This window comes from Marmota flaviventris, chromosome 3 (assembly GCF_047511675.1).
Source record: "Marmota flaviventris isolate mMarFla1 chromosome 3, mMarFla1.hap1, whole genome shotgun sequence".
NCBI classification, from domain to species: domain Eukaryota; kingdom Metazoa; phylum Chordata; class Mammalia; order Rodentia; family Sciuridae; genus Marmota; species Marmota flaviventris.
The window spans coordinates 173,844,499-173,853,579 of NC_092500.1; positions in this window are offsets into that span (position 1 = coordinate 173,844,499).

The following is a 9,081-nucleotide window of genomic DNA, read 5'->3' on the forward strand; positions in this document are numbered from 1 at the left end:
AAGAGGCTCCTGTGTCTTTGATAAGCAAAAAGCTTGTGCATTTTGGTGTACTGTGTTGCTGTGGCCCCACCACATACTGCCCACGTGGCTGACCTTTATTTGCCATCAGTCTCTGAAGGTTTCATCTAACCACAGAGCCTCCACTCATCCGGATGTCAGAAGTGAATGCCATGTTCTGAACAAAAACCACAGTCAGACTGTCCTGTCCAGAGTTGAGGACCCCAGGCAAACACAGACACTCCTGTGGGGCAGGACATTCCCAGAAGCCAGAGCTCACCCCCAGTGACTGAGGGCAAAGATAAGACCTTCCTCTGGGTAAAGTGTATCTTTATACAGATGGAGTGCTGAATCCAAAAACACAAAGATTTTGTATCATGCCCAAGTATATTTACTCCCAAGAATGCTATGTCATGTTAAATCCTAAAACAGATTAATAGATCATATTAATAAATATGCAGTATATTAATAAGTCATTATTATAAAGGATAAAATGCATGACCATCCCAGTAGATGAAGAAAAATGTAACAATTTCAAAAAACCAGTATCTATTCATCTATCTCAAAACAAACTTGGAATAAAGGGAAGTGTCTCAATCTGATAAAGGATATCTTCAAAAATCCAATGAATATCTTATATAATTGTAAGATTCTGAAAGTATTCTAAGATCAAGCACTAGGCTGATATGTCCATTCTCACTTTTCTTCATCTTATGTTCATTCTTAATAATTTTTCCAACATTTGGCTGGACGTTATAGCATGTGAAATCTGTCCGGAAAATAACAAATGAATGGCACTCAGTGTGAAAGGCAGTAAACCCGTCTTTACTACAACATCATGATCTTGTATGTAGAAAATCAAAGGTGTTCATAAATACTAGAACAAATAAACATGTACAAAAAATGTACAAAGCACATGATCAGCATATAAAATAAGATATATTTATCTCTGAATAGCTAACAATCCAAAAATAGAATTTAAAAAATTCATTTACAATAAAAAATAAATAATTAAGAATAAGGTTAGTGAAGGGATATTGTATTCACTAAAGTCTTTAAAATATTGATTGCTTGGGGAAATTAAAGCAAATCTTAATAATGACAGAGACTTTTCACGTTTAATGATTAGAAATACTACTCTTAATCAGGCAACTCTCCTTCAAAATAATCTTCAGCCTCCTTGAAATCTGTAATAAAATTCAACCAGGCTTTTCTTGCAGAAATTGGTAAAAAGATCCTGAAATTCATGTAAAATTGTAAAGTACCTGCAGTAACCACAAAATTAAAAATAGTAGATGAGCTTTTGATTCTTTGATTTCAAAATGCACCATACAGCACAGTTGAATAGAGAGTAAATTCCAATGTCAGGGTGCCTTTTCCTTTATATCAATAGAACAGAATTGATTCATTACACTATCTGATGTTTAGTTGATTGATTATTTTAATTAATGGAATGTTTTGAGCACTTTATGGTCTATAGCAAATGGAGTGAAAGTACAGAGTTCCCATACATCCCTCACAGCCCCAAGGATATCCCTATGACCCAGCTAGCATTAGTTTATTTATTTTATTTGTTATCACCAATGAATCAATAATGACACATTATTATTAACTTAGTCCCTTACTATATATACAAACATTTAAACATTTAACCTGTATTTTGAAGGTTGTGTTGTACATTCTACGGATGTCAGAGAAAATAGGTTCATGCACAAAAAATCTGCTGTGCTCCACCTGTTCATCGTTCCTTATCCCATAAACCTTGGCAAACACCGATTTTTTTTAAATAATCTGCACCATTTGCCCTTTCTGAAATGTAATGTGGTTAGAATCACTGAATATTATCTTTCTGGAAAACTTTTTGCACTTAGCAATATGCATTCAAGAATCCTGATACCTTTCGGTAACATGGTAGATGATTTCTTTTTATCAATGAATGATATCAAATTGCATGAATGTCCAACAGTTTCATTAGACACTCATCTGTTGAAGGGCAACTCATTTTGCATCCAACTTATAACAACTATAAGTTGTTATCATTCATATGCAGATTTTGTGTGGACATGAATCAACTGCTGTGGGTCAACTCCAGGAGCATGATTGGTGAGCCGTATGGAAGGGCACATTTTGTCCCACATTCTCACACAGTGACCAACTTGCATTGAGTTCCACCAGTACTGAAGGAATGCTGCAGTCCTTCCACATCCTGTCCAGCCTTCAGTGCTGTTGGGGTTCACACCTTCAACATTCTGATGGTGTGCAATGGAATATCATCTGAATGTGCCATTCCCAGTGAATTGTGTTGTAGAGTGTTTTCCTACATGGTGATTTCTATCTTTTTGCAAGGTGTCTGTTCAGGCTTTGGGCCCATTTTTATTAGGCTGATAGTTTTCATAGAGCTTTTTAAATGTTTGTATATTTGAATACAAGGACCTTACCAAGTATATGCCCTGAAAACAATTTCTCCCAGTCTGTCACTTCTCTTTCTTTCTCTTAACACTGCCCATGACAAAGGCAAAGATACTAATTTTAATTAAGCCCGAGTTATCAAGTATTTCTCTCATGGATCATGCTTTTGGGATTTACCTAAAATATCATTGTCAAACACAAGGTCACCCAGAATTTCCCTCTGTGAACTCGTAGGAGACTTATGGTTTTGTATTATATTTAGGTTAGTGAACCATATTGAACTAACTTTTGTGGAAGCTGTGGTTGTGTCTCTGATGTATTTGCCTATGTGGGGAAGTGATGGGTCACATACCACTGTTTGAAAGGATGAGCTTTTCTCCTTTGAACTGCCACTGCTCCAGGGTTAAAGGTCAACTGGCTCCACTTCCCTGCTCTGCCTCTGCGCTTCCTGTTCTCTTCCCTTGACCCATTGGCTCCTCTTAACCAACACCACATATCCCAACTGTTGTGCATTGACAGCGAGCTCTGAACTTAGGCCCTGTCTGTCTCTGGTTTGTTTCCCCTTCAGTGTTTTGCAGTGGCTGGGGTGGGTCTTCCGGTTTTACATCTATTGACTCATTGCCACATCCATGCACTTCTTTGTCTCTGGAAATTCATGTGTGGGACTAGGTTATTCCCTTTTGTTAGGCTCTGCTGACCAAGAACAAACCACAGGCCCAGGAGCATCATAAAAAGCCCTGGAGACTCCAGACCCTGGTCCCAGATTCCGGGCTCCACCCACGTTGCTGCCTCTTCTGTTCCCTGGCCCTGCAGCCATGAGACTGTGTACCTTTTTCTACATTTTCCTCTTCTTTTTGGCTCTGTTACCTCCAGGTAAGTTGTTGACTGATTATAGGGATCTGCAGCTGAGAAAGCTTTGTGGCAGGTCAGATCAGATCTTCAGAAACCTAACAGCAACAGGTTGAGCAGGATGATGGTAGGGCATCAGGAAAGAGACCTGCCACTGCCACTCAACAAGCCACCAAGCAGGGTGAGTTCTGCTTCAGCCTTACTGCACGTCTTGGAATTCGATTGTGAAGCATGGACATTTATTTATGAGTTGTTTGATCTGACAGGACTATTTGAGCCAGCATTTATTATTATATCCACTTATTAGCTCAGAAGAGATAGATGAAACTGATCAAAAGAATCTAGTCCTAAGTAAGGGTCACCAGGATCTGAAAGTGTTACGGAAAGAGCCAAACACGAAAAGGATGATTATGCCCAAAGTGAAAAGTCAAAGAATGTTTTGGTTGTTTTTTGGGGAGAGGATATGGAGTTAGAGGGAGCTCTCCCTGTAAATCTTACAAAGTATGAAAATTCAAATATCATACAGACTTTACCAAAATCTTGATTTTGATATTATTAAGTGATTATTAAATGATATTTAAGTTATAGATATTAAATGATTTGCAATGTGAACATGAGGACTAGAGACAGTTAAAGGAACTTCCAACAAATAAGGCAGATGCCAAAATGCAAAGATGATAGTTTACCACACAGTAAGGGATAAGGCATGACTATGGATGTGAAAGAACAGTAAATGTTTAAAATGTAATGTGTAAGTATATCTTGTTTAAAATGTAATATGTAAACATATTTAAAATGTTTAAAATGTAATATGTAAACATATCTTGGAATTTTAGAAAATACAGCACAATGAGCCTACAAAAGAAACAGGTAAGGCAATAATATTACAACCAGGTGGCTTTTAACAACTTCCTTGCAGGGGCAGTTATCACCCTGTCTCTGGGCTCAACTTTGCCTGTATCTGTGATCTCTAATTCCTCTCCTCTCATTCCCTCTTAAATGTATCCCATGCAGGAATTATTCCCACCCCTTCCACTCTGTGAAGACAACTGCTCTGTCTTTACTCATTCATCTAAAGTGTGGTCCTGTCCCCCAAAGAAAGTGCTTTTCTTGAAGTCACCACTAACCTCCAAGTTCTTGGAGCCAATGGTCATTTCACTCTGCAACCTACTAGGCTTCTCACTCGATTTTCACACAGAGGCCACGACCCTCTTCCTAATGTACCTTCTTCATTTAGCTCCAGGTGAGGCTTCACTTGACCCTCAGCCTGCCCTCTGGAGGCTCCTCCTCAGTGTCCATCCCTGCTTCCCCCCATCTCCCATGACCCTTCCTGTTGCAGAGCCTCAGGGCTCAGCTCCTGGTCCTCCTCCCTCCATTTGCCCCATTCACTCTCAGTGGTGCCAGCCACCCCCATCCCTTTGAATTCTCCCCAGGACCTTTCCTCTGATCTCCAGATGTGGAATGCGTTGTCCAAGGGCACACCTGCTGTCTCTCTAGGATGCTTACCTTCAACCATAACACCCCAAACTGGCCTCACAACTTCCCCTCTCAAACCTCTTCAAGCAGTTTCCCCACCACCCAGTGCCTGGCAGGCGAACCGTGGAGGCTTTACTGGCTCTCCTGCACGCCCCCTCAGGAAGCCTGCACTGCTCCACCCCCCGGGCTCTCTCTTCCTTACCTGCCTCAGGAAGCCCCTGCACCACACTCACTGTAAGCCAGGTGCATGGACACCTCAGCTGTCCTACCCCACCTTAGACCTCATGGTACAGCTCTATCTTGTCCCTGTAAGTACAGGGAGTGGGGGGTCTTCTCATTTCCCCTCCTCTGACCCAAGTGGCAGTGGTTGCTGCCTGCTACTCAGAGTAAGACCTTGAGGTTCTCCTCTCTGACCTCCAACTGCAGCAGCCCGTGCTCACATGGGGGCCTTCACATGACTACTTCACTCAGACTTGCTTAGGAGCACTCGCTGGAAGGTCATAAAAAGAGCTTGTGAGTCTGTTACTGAGACCCTGGTAATGCTACTCTCCAAAAGTCCACACCCTGCCTTCAAACCACTGCTTCAGGCTCAGCATCTCTGTTTTCCTCTCTTATCAATGGCTCCTTCCTCTTGTTCCTGACGCTCACTCACACAGGAAAGCATCTGTGAGTGCCCTGTCAGTAGGGCCTCCTCACTCAGAACCCTAGTTAGTCCACTCCCATTGAGCCCTCAGCTTTGTGCGGGGCCTTAGAAACCTAGGATGTACAGACTATCCAACCTACTCTCTTTGTCAGGGCAAGAGCAATTCCTTTTGTCACCTTGTGTGATCTCTCAGAAGGAGAAGCATCCATGCCATTCATTTCAGGTCCCTGTGTTAGAAGAAGTGTCACTATCACAAGTACGATGGTGTTCCCTCAGAATCCCACCCTGACTCTTAGGACCCCTTCTCTAGTCAATCCTTTCTTCCTACACACACACACACACACACACACACACACACACACACACACCTTTCAGGATTTTCTTGCTGTAGATGTCTTGGTGGAAAACCATTTGAGTCTTTACCTGTCAATTTCTTAGTTTTATCAATTTTTCTGAAGGTGGAATTTCTTGTACACAATTCAGTATGAACAGTCATTTTCTCTCAACATTGGTTGGTATAAGTCCACTTGTTTTGGGTTTCATTATTGTTGTCACAGTCAGATTAATTATAATTCCACTATAAATTATATGTTTTATGGCTTTTGTTTTGTTTGGAATTTAGATTGTATCCAGGTCCTCATGCATGACAGGCAAGCACTCTGCCATTGAGGTCTAGCCCCACTGTTCAGTCATGATCTGGCCTTTCTTTATAAGGTTTAGAGCTTAACTAATTTGCATTTTATATCACATCTTAAAGTACTTTTCTTTGAATTGATTCATTTATTTTTGCATGACTTGTTTTAGAGGATCTCCTCAAATGTCCATCATTTTGTTCTTCTTTTCTCCTGGGATTTGAATTAGATAATACCAGTCCTTGTATCTCAGGTCTGCCTTCTGGCATAAGTTGAATGTTTCTCTTCTTTCTCTGATGCTTTTTCACCTCCAAGTAATTTGTCAATAACATCTTCCACTTAGTTTTTCAACATTTTCTTTAAGCCTGCCAATTTATTTGATCATCTATATTGTTTTCTTACAGTTTTTAAAACTCTGTAGTATAGCTCTTATGTCTTTAAACATTGTACATTGCTATTGATTATTTCTCCATACTGGAAATTCCAGTATCTCTCATCCTTGAGGGTCCAAACTATTGCTTATCTCTTTAATGTGTACTCCTGCTGCCTTGCCTACCTGATCATCTTTGTTGTTGTTGTTGTTTTAGATATACATGACAGTAGGGTGGTGTATTTTGACATATTGCACATACATGGGGTACAACCTATTACAATTTTGATCCCATTCTTGTGGTTGAACATGATGTAGAGTTACACTGGTTGTATATTCATATAAGAACATTACATCCAATTCATTCTACTCTCTTTTCCATTCTCATCCCCCCTCTCTTCCCTTCATTCCCCTTTGTCTAATCCAATGAACTTCTACACTTCCCCTTCCTACTACCCTCCCTTCTTAGGGGTTAGCATCCACATATCAGAAACCTGATTATCTTTGATGGTGAACTCACTGCTCATCACTAATACCCCATTGTTCCATGGTCTAAAATGGGAATGCTGCCATCCAAACCTACTTCAGTGAGACCAACTCAATGATGTGTCTCAGTGAAGCAGTTCCAGGCTTAACAACATAGCATTGCTGCTGGCCCAAGAATAATCATCCCCTTTTCCTCTACTGATGATAGAATTGACCATCTGGGAATTCCTGCTCCTCTCCATGTTGACCAAAACAGTGTCCACTGCTCAAGCTAAATATCAAGGGCTACTTCTTTGCTTGAAGGGGAGGGTATTCTAGGAAATTACTATCCATTTTTGAAAAGATTTTAAAGAGATTCCCTAGTATGTATTTATTCTAGAGCACCAATTGCTTGAGAGTATGTATCTTCAAATATAGCCAAAAGTCTCAATTGTTCTTTCAGTCTAATCAAACGATTTCTGCCTCTCAGAGATTTTTGATACTGATGTATTGATGAAATTCTAAGATTCTGAATTACAAATCAAGGTAGCATTCCATCTTAGACCATAGAACAATGGTGGATTAAGTATACGCTATGAGTTCACCATCAAGGATGATCAAGTAGGCAAGACAGATTGAGTGAATATTAATAAGACAAACAAATTGGACCCCCAAGGACTAAAGTTCCTGGAATTGCCAGTGTAGAAGCTATTATAGACTCTTCAAAATGCCCCTTATGTCAATCCCATGGTATTTGGGGAAGTAGAGAAGACATCAGTGAGTTTCTGTTCATCATTCTCTATCCTTTTTATAAATTATGTCATTGCCAAAAAACTCAGAACTATAGAAATATAATATTGAGGACAGGCATTTTTGTATTCTTCTGTTAATAGGATTGAGGGTAATATTTTGCTTTGAAGTTGGTATATGCATTGTTTATGAATTTTAACTTTGTTAAAGCAATATGCTTCTCTTCTGTATTAGATATGTTTTACTAGTATCAGTGATGATGGTCTTTTCAATTCTCCCCTTTGAAAAAACTATTTATATAAGTTGATTGCCTGGGCATAATATATGATTATATAGATATAACATATCATATAACAATATGAATAATGATAAATATATATATATATATATATATATATATATATATATATATATATATATATGTGTGTGTGTGTGTGTGTGTGTGTGTGTGTGTATACAATATATCATTCTGCTCTACCTATCAAACACTGTCCTATCATGCTTACCAAAGAGTGTTCTCAATAGTTACATATAAATAAAAGTGATGTGTTGATACTAAACAATTATCTTCCTAATAGGGTCTCTATATATTAGTGAATCTAAAGTTATCTCATGGATGACAAATCATTGACAATGTATAACTTCCCGACACAGAGGGGGAAGACAAATGATGCTATTAACCACAATTGTCCTAACTCTTTTGTCTTCTCTCACTCTGAGGTCTGTAGCACTGACTCATTTGTTTGCCAATACAAAGATTTATTAATTAAACTTTGCTGTGACATAGTGCATCTGAAGGAATTTATCTGGATACAAAAAAAAAATTCACCTTTCCAATATTCTTGTAATATACTTTCAGATGCATATTGATAGACTTTTACTAGTTAGGAAAAAAGTAAAAGTTTTGACATTCCAAGAGAGTCTAAGATTTAATCATTGAAATAGATCACATCTAAATATGGAGAAAGTAACTCTGCTTCTAAGTTAATCAAAAGAAGAAGAAACTAAAAGATATTAATTGGATTAGTGATATCAAGATAGTCAAGTGGGTGATAACAGTCTTCACCCCCCTCACACATACAGAGTGTGTGTGTGTGTGTGTGTGTGTGTGTGTGTGTATGTGTATACATAAACTGAAATAGTCCTGGGAAAACTCAAGATTTACTTAAGGACACCCAGAAACAAAAGAGCACAATACAAATTGAGACAATCCACATAGAAAGGTTTGCTGATAAGATAAGCCTACCAGAGACACAAAGAGATTGAGAAATAGCTAAGAATAAAGAAGAAAGGTGGAAACTACAGTATAATCATGTGGTGGGAAACATGGTGCTCCTCAGCAGGCTGTCCCATAGAGGACACTAGGATGTTTTGCCACTGGTGTTACTAACAGCCCTTCCAAGAGCAATTCCCACTCTGGAAATCCCAGAGAGGGATGTGAGGCTGCCCATTTCCTTCACCTTTGCAAAGAAGCAGTTGCTCTTGTGCTG